The following is a 12,025-nucleotide window of genomic DNA, read 5'->3' on the forward strand; positions in this document are numbered from 1 at the left end:
ACTGGGAAGCCCTTTCTCTAAGGTAAAATTTCTGGGAAAGCGAGTTCTGGGGACCTTGCCACTGTGTCCCCAGGCCTGTATTGTTGAGGGTGACAGGCTGGCTGACCAGGTACTGGAGGGAATTGAGGTAGGGAGCAAGGGAATCAAAGGGAGAGTTACGTAATTCATTTCATTGAGTGACTAGACAGGATTCAGTGTATGCTATGTTGGCCCTACTATATGCTTAGGAAGTTGAAGGACTGGTCCTGATGAAACTGAAAGTCAGAAGATCCAGGAGCCCGGTTACATTGACAGCACCCCCTCTGTAGATCAGCCATTGCATGAATGGATTGGTGAATCTTCAGCAGGGCTCTGGAATTAAACTTCTGTGTACTGGGGTTCAGTGGGCATAGAAACTGGGGGGTGTATTTAAACTTGCCATTGCTACTGGGGTGATCTTTGGACAATTTCATATTTAGTTTCAGGTTCTTTCCCTGTCCAATGAGTGTGGACATGATTGCACTAACCATTTACTAATTTAGGATTCTCTTTTCAACTGGAAGCTTGGGGGGGGGTAGATTGGATTATTTATAATTTCTTTTTTGGAGGGTTCCTTGTCTCCATTCGTGAGATGGATGGAAATTTTAAAAAATGGACTCTATAGTTTCTTTTTCTCCAGGGGTCTTTATAGGACTAGTGAGAGCATGCCTACAAAAGAGACTTTGGCTAAGATTCAGGTGTCAGCAATTTGTGCTAATTAAGTGCTTTTCTCACGGTGGATGTAAGAGGCAGTGTAGAGGTTTCCTGCTAAAGGAATGGAAAAGATATTAGGAATTTTCTCCTGCCCAGTGAAGAGCTAGAACTAAATTGGTGATATCTCACTTAGAGATGAGGGCCAGAAAAAGGTGCAAAAAGATCCCTGAATAAAAGGGGGATATATACATTGACTCAGAAAAACCACACGGTAACAACCTCTGTTTCATCTTACTTTTTATTGTTATCTACTTTCAGATATGATCACTAAGGTCCTGGGGAATCTAAGGGGACATAAAAACCTATTTTTCAGGAACCCAAGAAAAGGGATTGTTGATCCCTTTCTGAAAGGAGAGCCTTGACCAAAACTACCCAATACCATCCCCATCTTTGATAATCCATGTGGCTTCCAACCCTGACCTTCAAGGGTCTTTCCATCTGGGAAATTCTGTTCCACTCGCTCATTTCTATTGAGAGAATCCTCTGAGCTTGAGCATCCTGCAGTTAGTGACCTGCTTCCCAACAGATTGAATCCTAAGGATCTTTAACCATTATATGAAGGGAAACTGTACAGAGGAATCTTTTTGAGGGCAAAGATACTGGGAACTGAAACATTCAAGGAGAGCCTTGCTAGAGCAGACTAATAACACATCCAAGGAGAGAGAGGAAACGATCAATTTACAGACAACTAATGGATAAGGAATTTGTTCACAATACCTGCAGATGATGCTCAGCTGTTTTTTCAAACTGTAGAGATACTTAAATGTTTGTTCTGATATTAATCACATTTAAGGGAAAGAGGTCTAGGATTGATAAGCTAGTCTGAAGGTTGTAGGAAGAGCTCAGGAAAAAAAAATTGTCCTCTCTGCCATCTTGGCTCCATCCCCCAATTTTTCCTTCTATGGCAAATTTCTATAACTACAACAAATGGTCAGTGGAAGAGATGAACACAATATTTAATCTTTATCTCACAGACTAAGGTTAGAGCACATCTAAGTTGTATAAGACACAACTTGCTCTTCAGGGACCATGTTGATTAAAGGGGTAATAGTAGACATGATTCTCTGAAGTTGATCTTGGAAGCTAAATTTATATCCCTTTTCATCTTCCATGATGTTTAAAAACATTAATAGTAGAAAGGATATTTTGAAGTTGATTTATGGGAGCAGTTTTCATCCATTTTGATTCTGCATATGAGGAAGTGATATGGGCTGATCCAGGATGATCAATAGTAGATGCTAAAAAAGTCTCATGGGTGAAGTTATTTGAGATGCCATTGACTCCCGAGGTGTCTCATTGATCTCGTTACAGACTTTGGGGAACGTATTTCTATGTCTCTTGATTTAGGACGTGTAGAAGACACTGGTGAGGTATAGAGACAATGGGGCTTCAGGTCCATGGGATTTTGGGGAATAAATCTTGGGAGATGTTCTCCTATGTCTCTTGATTCAGGATGATGGGAGGAAGCACTGACTGTCTTTGTTTAATCAGGGTAAAACTTGGGGGTGTTTGTCATTGTTTGGAATGTATATAAAATGGAATCATCTGTGGTAGCTCATGATGGATATTTGTTACTGTATCTGTTCTCTTTGGTGGACAGTGGAGACTACACTCCAAACCATTACCTGGGGTAGCATGTGATGTAGGCAGGGAACACCTCCCAGGTGTTAGATTCTAATTTTATGCTCCTGTGAGGACAAGAAAAATAAAGGGATAGTAATGGTTGAAGGCCTATTCTCAGCTCTCTTCCCACACCCAGTCCAGACCCCAAAGGAACTCTAGATGGAGCACAGGGCCATATGTTTTATTTCCCAAAGGGGAAACCATGGAAAGGAGTTGACTGATGGTCTCTGCTTGTGTCATACAATAAGTGCAAGTACTTTTGGTTCCCCTAAGGTGTCCCGTCTGAACCGGAGAGTGGCACTAAATCTCTTTTTTCAGTACTTACCTGAGGGTTCATAGCCTATAAAATGTTAGTCCTTTTCCTGGTGATCATGAAGAGAAGAGACTAGACCTAAGATTCTCAGACTGCATAGTACTTCATGTCCAGGGCTTCCATGCTAGACAGGTATGCAGGGTAGAACTTTTTCCAAACCCTCATAAATGGGCAGGGAATGGGGTCACACTGTCTTTTCTCATCGACTTCCTTGCTAGATCAGAACAAGTCTTCCAAAGAGAGCCTACTTTGATACTGGATGCAGTTTCTCCACAAGCCGCTTTGTGTAAACAATTGTTTATATTGTTGTGACAGGGTCTCTATTTGGCTTCCCTCAATCTGGGTATCAGAGGAGGCTCAAATACTTGGCAGGATTCAAATGGACTCTGGGTTCCATGCATCCCCTTGGGGTATAGAAGGCTAAGGTCCTTGCCTTCTTCCACGGTCTGTAGGAGACAAAGAAATGGTTAGCACCCTGGACACCCCACACTGATTGGGAAGGGGGTATTCCCAGGGCCTCATTGCTATCCTCTGATCCTGTGGAAAGATGGGGGTTCAAGGAAACAGGCCAGATATGTTATATTCCACTTTGAGCCATGTTCTGCATTTTTTAAAACTTTTAAATTATTTAATTTTTCTCAATTACATAAAGACGAGTGTTAAAAACGTAAAGATTTTGAGCTCCAAGTTTTTCTTCTTCCCTCCTTCCCTCTTTTCCCTGCTCCAAGAGAGTAAACAATCTGATATAAATTATATCTGAATTATATTAAACATTTCTACTTCAGTCATTATGACATAAGACTCAAAACAAAAGGGAAATATGAGAAAGAAAAGAAATCAAACATTCATTGATAAATTATCTCCCAGTCCCCACATTGGGAATCCATACGGGATCCCAAACCACAGGTTAAGAAGCTAGGCTGTAAATAGTGATTTATCCCCCCAACCAAAAATTAAACTTGAAATACAAAAATTAAAAGGAGAAATCAATAATATTGAAAGTAAAAAAACTATTGAATTAATAAATAAAACCAAGAGTTGGTTTTATGAAAAGCCAATAAAATAGATAAACCTTTGGTAAATTTGATCAAAAAAAAAGAAAGAGGAAAATCAAATTGATAGTCTTACAAATGAAAAGGGGGATCTTTCCACCAATGAAGAGGAAATTAGAGAAATAATAAGGAGTTACTTTGCCCAACTTTATGCCAATAAATTTTATAATTTAAGTGAAATGGATGACTTCCTCCAAAAATATAGGCTCCCTAGATTAACAGAGGAGGAGATAAATTGCTTAAATAGTCCCATTTCAGAAAAAGAAATGGAACAAGCTATTAATCAACTCCCCAGGAAAAAATCCCCAGGGCCAGATGGATTCACATGTGAATTCTACCAAACATTTAAAGAACAATTAGTCCCAATGTTATATAAATTATTTGAAAAAATAGGGGATGAAGGAGTCCTACCAAACTCCTTTTATGACAGACATGGTACTGATACTTAAACCAGGTAGATCGAAAACTGAGAAAGAAAATTATAGACCAATCTCCTTAATGAATATTGATGCTAAAATCTTAAATAAGATATTAGCAAAAAGACTTCAGAAAATCATCTCCAGGATAATACACTATGATCAAGTAGGATTTATTCCAGGAATGCAGGGCTGGTTTAATATTAGGAAAACTATTAATATAATTGACCATATTAAAAATCAAATTAATAAGAACCATATGATCATCTCAATAGATGCAGAAAAAGCATTTGACAAAATCCAACATCCATTCCTACTAAAAACTCTTGAGAGTATAGGAATAAATGGTCTATTCCTTAGAATAATCAGGAGCATATATTTAAGACCTTCAGTAAGCATAATATGCAATAGAAATAAACTGCAACCTTTCCCAGTAAGATCAGGAGTGAAACAAGGTTGCCCACTATCACCATTACTATTCAATATAGTACTAGAAATGCTAGCCTCGGCAATAAGAGCCGAGAAAGAGATTCAAGGAATTAGAGTAGCAAATGAGGAAATTAAACTGTCACTTTTTGCAGATGACATGATGGTATACTTAGAGAACCCCAAAGACTCTGCTAAAAAGCTACTAGAAATAATTCAAAATTTCAGCAAAGTGGCAGGATACAAAATAAATCCACATAAATCCTCGGCATTTTTATATATCACTAACAAAATGCAACAGCAAGAGATACAAAGAGAAATTCCATTCCAAACAAATGTTGAGAGTATAAAGTATTTGGGAATCCATCTACCAAAGAAAAGTCAGGAATTATATGAGAAAAATTACAAAACAGTTGCCACAAAAATAAAGTCAGATTTAAATAATTGGAAAGACATTCCATGCTCTTGGATAGGCCGAGCGAATATAATAAAGATGACAATACTCCCCAAACTAATCTATTTATTTAGTGCTATACCAATCAGACTCCCAAGAAACTATTTCAATGACCTAGAAAAAATAACAACAAAATTCATATGGAAGAATAAAAGGTCGAGAATTGCAAGGGAACTAATGAAAAAAAAAAAAACCTCAGAGGAAGGTGGTCTAAGTGTACCTGATCTAAAGCTATATTATATAGCAGCAGTCACCAAAACCATTTGGTATTGGCTAAGAAATAGACCGGTAGATCAGTGGAACAGATTAGATACAAAGGACAAAAAAGGATACAGCAACCTAATCTTTGACAAACCCAAAGATACCAACATTAGGGATAAAAATTCATTATTCGGAAAAAACTGTTGGGAAAACTGGAAATTAGTATGGCAGAAATTAGATATGGATCCACACTTAACACCATATACCAAGATAAGATCAAAATGGGTCCATGATTTAGGCATAAAGAGGGAGATAATAAATAGATTAGAGGAACAGAGGATAATCTACCTCTCAGACTTGTGGAGGAAGAAGGAATTTATGACCAGAGGAGAACTAGAGATCATTATTGATCACAAAATAGAAGATTTTGATTACATCAAACTAAAAAGTTTCTGTACAAATAATACTAATGCAAACAAGATTAGAAGGGAAGTAACAAATTGGGAAAATATTTTTAAAAACAAAGGTTCTGACAAAGGTCTCATTTCCAAAATATATAGAGAACCGACCCTAATTTATAAGAAACCGAACCATTCTCCAATTAATAAATGGTCAAAGGATATGAACAGACAATTCTCAGATGAAGAAATTGAAACTATATCCACTCATATGAAAGAGTGTTCCAAATCACTACTGATCAGAGAAATGCAAATTAAGACCACTCTGAGATACCACTACACACCTGTCAGATTGGCTAAGATGACAGGAACAAATAATGATAAATGTTGGAGGGGATGTGGGGAAACTGGGACACTAATACATTGCTGATGGAGTTGTGAAAGAATCCAGCCATTCTGGAGAGCAATCTGGAATTATGCCCCAAAAGTTATCAAACTGTGCATACCCTTTGACCCAGCAGCGCTACTACTGGGATTATATCCCAAAGAAATACTAAAGAGCGGAAAGAGACATATATGTGCCAAAATGTTTGTGGCAGCTCTTTTTGTTGTAGCTAGAAACTGGAAGTTGAATGGATGTCCATCAGTTGGAGAATGGTTGGGTAAATTGTGGTATATGAAGGTTATGGAATATTATTGCTCTGTAAGAAATGACCAGCAGGAGGAATACAGAGAGGCTTGGAGAGACTTAAATCAACTGATGCTGAGTGAAATGAGCAGAACCAGAAGATCACTATACACTTCAACAACAATACTGTATGAGGATGTATTCTGATGGAGGTGGAAATCTTCAACATAAAGAAGATCCAACTCACTTCCAGTTGATCAATGATGGACAGAGGTAGCTATACCCAGAGAAGAAACACTGGGAAGTAAGTGTAAATTGTTAGCACTAATATCTGTCTGCCCAGGTTACATGTACCTTCGGATTCTAATGTTTATTGTGCAACAAGAAAATGATATTCACACACATGTATTGTACCTAGACTATATTGTAACACATGTAAAATGTATGGGATTGCCTGTCATGGGGGGGAGGGAATGGAGGGAGGGGGGGATAATTTGGAAAAATGAATACAAGGGATAATATTATAAAAAAATATATATAATAAAAAATTTAAAAATAAATAAATAAATAAATAGTGATTTATCCTGCTTTTCATTTCTTATCACCTTTTGGACTGGGTGCCTTCCTCCTTTGGACTGACATGAAGGGAGTAATTAGAGTTGAACTTTCAGGAGTACCATGACACCGCTACACCTAAGAAAATTCTGAGGTGACCAATGTCAATTTTAGGGAGAGGTATGAAAATGGGATCTCCTTGACACTAGCACTTCTCTCTGCTCTTGCCTTACAGCTGGGTACCATTTCTAAAAATGAAAGTCTCAGTACTTTCAAACTTTGAAATGTCAAAGGACATCTGGAGCCCCGGGCTCCACTGAGAGGGGAATGTTTTCTCCACATTCATGGTTGTGCCAGGAATTAGGGAAGGACTTGCAGTGGGCTCTTTCCAGCAAAGTGCTCTTTGCTCTGTTCATGCAAATGGGTGAGTGGGTTCATTGCTAGCATATTTTCTAAGCCTTGGCCTTCCATCACTGCCCTGAGGAGGGAGGACTCAATGGAAATGCTGAGGGTAGGCCAGAGGATCCCTTTGGGATTCAAGGAACCCAGAATATATGAAGAGAAGAGATGGTATCTGAAGGTTCTGCAGGAGAATTTGGTGGGGCTGTTCTATTTGCTTGTTCCTCAAGAACTAAACAATTCATTTTGTAAAGTACATCATCCATTTTCTTGTGGTCCTGAAGGGAAGAGTTAAGGCTTAAGTTCTCAGACACAGAATGTTCCCCCCTGACATCAAATTTCTACCTTTTGTTGCTTCTAGTTCTGCCCTTCTGACAGGAGGAAGTTCATTGCTTTTCACTGATACAAATCTCTCAAACTGAGGATAGCTGTGTCTCTACAAGTCTTCTCCAAGGTAAAGCTCCCTTGCTCCTTCAACCCCTAGGACAGGGATCTGAGGTGCTGCCCCGATAGATGCCCTCCTCTGGACATGTCCTAGCTTAGCAAGGTTCTCAGTGTTAAAACATGGCACCTTCAATGTTACTGCAGGTGAGCTCTGTCCCCTCTACCCCTGGCAATCAGCCATGGTGCTTTTTTCCTAAAGAACACAGAGGAAAAGCCAGAAGGAGCCTCAGAGGCCCTATTGGATGCACTTACCTCTCCCATATCCATATTCATGAAGAGAAAACTGATCCTTAGAGAAAGTAAAGGACATCTAAAAGCCTCTATAATAAGAAGCATCAAAAGAAGAACCAGCTCCTTGGCTCCACATCCAGAGACAGCTCCACAACCTTCCTTGCAGTCAAGAAGGGAGTCAAGAACAGTGACAATAGAATGTGCAGAGGCAGGATGTACACTTGGGTCCCTGCTTATTGGCTCCAGGTCACAGAAAGACAAAGAATATTTCTCTGAACAACATTGGCTGATCATCCATTCTACAGACAGGGAACCTGAAGAGCAGGAGAAGAAATGTTTGATCAGGTAATTTTTAGACCCAGGGCTCCCGATTCCTCCCTGTTTAGGAGTCCCCTGCTAGCAAGTTCTCTAGGTCAGAATCTCAATGGAAATTAACTGTTCTCCTTTCCATCCTCCTGATCTCCAACCCCAAGGCCCTTCAGGAACTGGACTGCCATCCAACCATCCTCAACCCGCTAACCCCCAAGGAGACACAAAGTGGGTTCATTGAAGCCCAAGGAATTTCTCCGGGTTCCCCCTTACCTTTGGCCTTCCAGAAAAGGACTAGAGCTGGTCCTGCTGAAGATGCCTCCAACCAGGAGTTCTTCAGACTGGATTCTTCATAGGCTCTAGAAGGGATTTGAGAGGGAAGTTCTCACCTGAACTCAGCAAAATCTTTTTGGCTGCCTGCTTGGCCCCTTAGCTAAAGACTAGCTGTTATGCACAGAGATTATGCACAAAGACCCTTTATCAGTCCTGGACCTCTCTCCCTCCGGACTCTTAGAGCAATTATTTAAAGGATTTCTAGGATAGGTTTTCTTAGATTCCAGTGAAGGTAAAAGATACTTTTACTGATCAAACTGGGAAACAAACTAAATGAAAAGATGATGAAATATGATGTTTTGTGGGATCTTTTTGTACATTTTTGTAGCTCTCATTTCTGTGGGTGTGACAGAGTGAGTGCCAGCTTTTCACAGGGCAGGAGAAAATTCCTAACGTCCTTCCCATTCCTTTGGCAGGAATCTCCTACAACTGCTGCCGATGCTACAGCTGCCGCGTCGCTGCCGTCGCCCCGTGGCTGCCGTCGATAATTCTAACATCCCAGGCTTCCAGCTGAAAAGATCTTAGACGAGGAGATGGAACAATAACGACCAACCCTCATCTGACAGAGGAAGAAACTGAAGCTCAAACCGCACCCCGCAGCAAATAGAAGTTTGGCAACGCCAGCCGCTCAGGCCCACCGAGCCCTTATTCACTGATCCGAGAATATCGAACCCAGAGCCCCACTGGAGTTCCTCCGGCCGATCCATGTTAGAGAAGGTCTGGGCTCCTAGCTCCTCTGAATTTTAGTGTCAGCAGGCCCTGTCCTGCAACTCACTGAGCACGCAGTAGAGCTACTATTACGTACGAATCAAATCCAGATCAGACCCCGAAAGGAGTCCGATAAATGCTCCCTTTGACTGTTGCTCCCCTTCTCTACTCTTCCCTCCCCCCCAAACTAATCCCCACCCTCAAACAACCAAGCCTTAGGGCACAGTATCCAGGCTTCCGCTGAACTCTTACCTTAGAGAAGGTGCTTCCTGCTGGGCGGTTAGGGCTCCTCATCAAACTGCCTCCTTAAATAGGAATTTGCTCAGGCGGAATTACCTCAGGCTTATAAAGTCTTCCTAATTGTGCTGAAAAGCGGATCCCAGGAGTTTATTGGAAACAGCTTTGGCTAGTTAGTGAAGACTGAGGCGTGAATGACCCTTACATCTTCTGTGTAAGAGGCTGCATAAGCATCCTGTAATTATGCTTGCCCTCTTTTCCTGATGTTTGTTTGTTTGTTTTTTGCTACATTTTTATTTTTAAAGTGCTTAGCAAGAGACCCTCCCCACACTACGTACATCAAGCCCTCTGAACAGGCTGATTAGTGTGAAGTTCACTGAGTATTCTATACAAACTGAGAATCATGAACTCTTTTTTCTGTTCTGGGAAAATTCAAGATTTCACCTGGAGAAAAGTGGCTGCTCCCTGGAACTTTGACCTAACCTAATAATTACAATTATGAATCTTTGTTGTTCAAGCTTTGGATGTACTTTCTAGAACTGTTCCTGTAACATTAATTGCATGCTTATATTATGAAACCTGGTAATACCAACATAGAAAAACCACCTGCCTAATTCGATTAGGTTAGAGAATCAGCTGTTCAAAAGCAGTTTAAAAGCCTTAGAAATTTTATTTTTTTAAAGAGTTAATCTACCTTAAGAGATGCATCTCTACTAGTGTGGAGCTTTACAGAAGGCAATTGGTATAATTTTTCTTTTCTAGGCATTTGAATAATCTATCCTATATTTATTATCCAGGTGAAATTATAGATTTAAAAGATACTGTTTGGGGAAGGCTATTTAATTTCATCGGGATTAAAATAAAGGTCGCGAAAGTATTCTTTGTTGTTTCATCTGATACAATGTTTAATATGTATCCTTTGTAGTTTGTTTTAGCTCTGTTTTAGTACTCTTGTGCTAAAATCCAAATGCTACAAGAGTCAGAGGTGAAAAAGATTTCTTCACACCTAACCAGAAGGAGAAAGTTTGTAAATCAGCTTATAGTACAAATCAGCTTCTGTCAAGGAAACGAGTTCCATCTTAATTGGAGATTAACGCTAAGTGATAGATAGGATGAATGATTTCCTGTATCAGGAGATTTGGAAATATATTTAATTAAATTAATATCATCTGATGAGTACTGACTTTTTTTTTTCCATGATACTGTAAATATTGCCAAGTTTCTACATTTTCTTAAATCGTGAAAGTTGGTTAATTAGTGTAACACATGTAAGGAAAGCAGTTTCTTTTAGATTACATTATAAATGAATTGAAAGAAGGAAAAGGGTGAAAAGAAAAAAAATTGAAAATGTTATCTTACTTAATCAGTTTGATTACATGTTCTGATATTCTGAGAAATTGGAAACTTTCAGGTTTCCCTACAGATGAGGAATTTTGCTAAAGTTATTAGGGGTTAGTATGATAAAGTAAAAAACTATCAAGCATTTACATGTATATTTTCTTTTTTTAAAATTTTTTATTATATATATATATTTTATAATATTATCCCTTGTATTCATTTTTCCAAATTATCCCCCCTCCCTCTTTTCCCTCCCCCCGATGACAGGCAATCCCATACATTTTACATGTGTTACAATATAGTCTAGGTACAATACATGTGTGTGAATATCATTTTCTTGTTGCACAATAAACATTAGAATCCGAAGGTACATGCAACCTGGGCAGACAGATATTAGTGCTAACAATTTACATTCACTTCCCAGTGTTACTTCTCTGGGTGTAGTTATTTCTGTCCATCATTGATCAACTGGAAGTGAGTTGGCTCTTCTTTATTACATGTATATTTTCAAGAGAAAATAGATCATTTCCTGTGTTGGAAAAAAAGCTTTATTAAATATCCTTATTTGTAAACTTACAATGTTTCTTGGGATGTCTAATCATAAATTCGTATCCACTATGTACAAGAACTTGCTGTGCTGTGGAATTCTTACTGAGCAAAAGGAATATAAATATTCCTTGCTTTAAATTAGAGGGAATTTTTCAAACTTGCTTATAATTTAGTGTTTCATCTCAGATAATTTGTTTCTTACTTGTAAAAGTGAAAATGATGTCTGTAATAGTGTTTATTGAAGTTACATCTTCAACTGTCTTATTCTTAACATACCAGCCTTAGAAATTTTATTTTTTTAAAGAGTTAATCTACCTTAAGAGATGCATCTCTACTAGTGTGGAGCTTTACAGAAGGCAATTGGTATAATTTTTCTTTTCTAGGCATTTGAATAATCTATCCTATATTTATTATCCAGGTGAAATTATAGATTATTGATTGATTTTAAACCAGGATGAGTTTGAACTAGAGGAGAATAAAATTGAGCAGAAAAACAGGATATTGTGTAAATTTTGGAAAGTCTAGTACTTTGAGTTGATAAACTGATTTTATTATAGCAATATGAGAGTAGTTTAAATTAATCTCTAAGAATTATTAGTACAACTTGCTATGTAAACTAAAATTTTATGGGACTGCAATAGTAGCAATAGTGAGAGAAATATCGTTATCGTTTTTCTAT

General features: G+C 38.6%; 1 long non-coding RNA gene across 1 annotated transcript; it reads right to left on the bottom strand.

Moving 5' to 3' along the window:
• Positions 1 to 934: 934 nt before the first annotated feature.
• On the bottom strand, positions 935 to 9,521 carry LOC141554241 (uncharacterized). The gene is made up of 5 exons (XR_012485802.1): positions 9,475 to 9,521; positions 8,455 to 8,540; positions 7,894 to 8,186; positions 2,681 to 3,114; positions 935 to 2,420 (listed from the first exon to the last, which is right to left on the bottom strand). It is a non-coding gene; the product is annotated as an uncharacterized LOC141554241 (long non-coding RNA).
• Positions 9,522 to 12,025: the final 2,504 nt, after the last annotated feature.

The sequence above is a fragment of the Sminthopsis crassicaudata genome, chromosome 2 (genome assembly GCF_048593235.1).
Source record: "Sminthopsis crassicaudata isolate SCR6 chromosome 2, ASM4859323v1, whole genome shotgun sequence".
In the NCBI taxonomy this organism is placed as follows: Eukaryota; Metazoa; Chordata; class Mammalia; order Dasyuromorphia; family Dasyuridae; genus Sminthopsis; species Sminthopsis crassicaudata.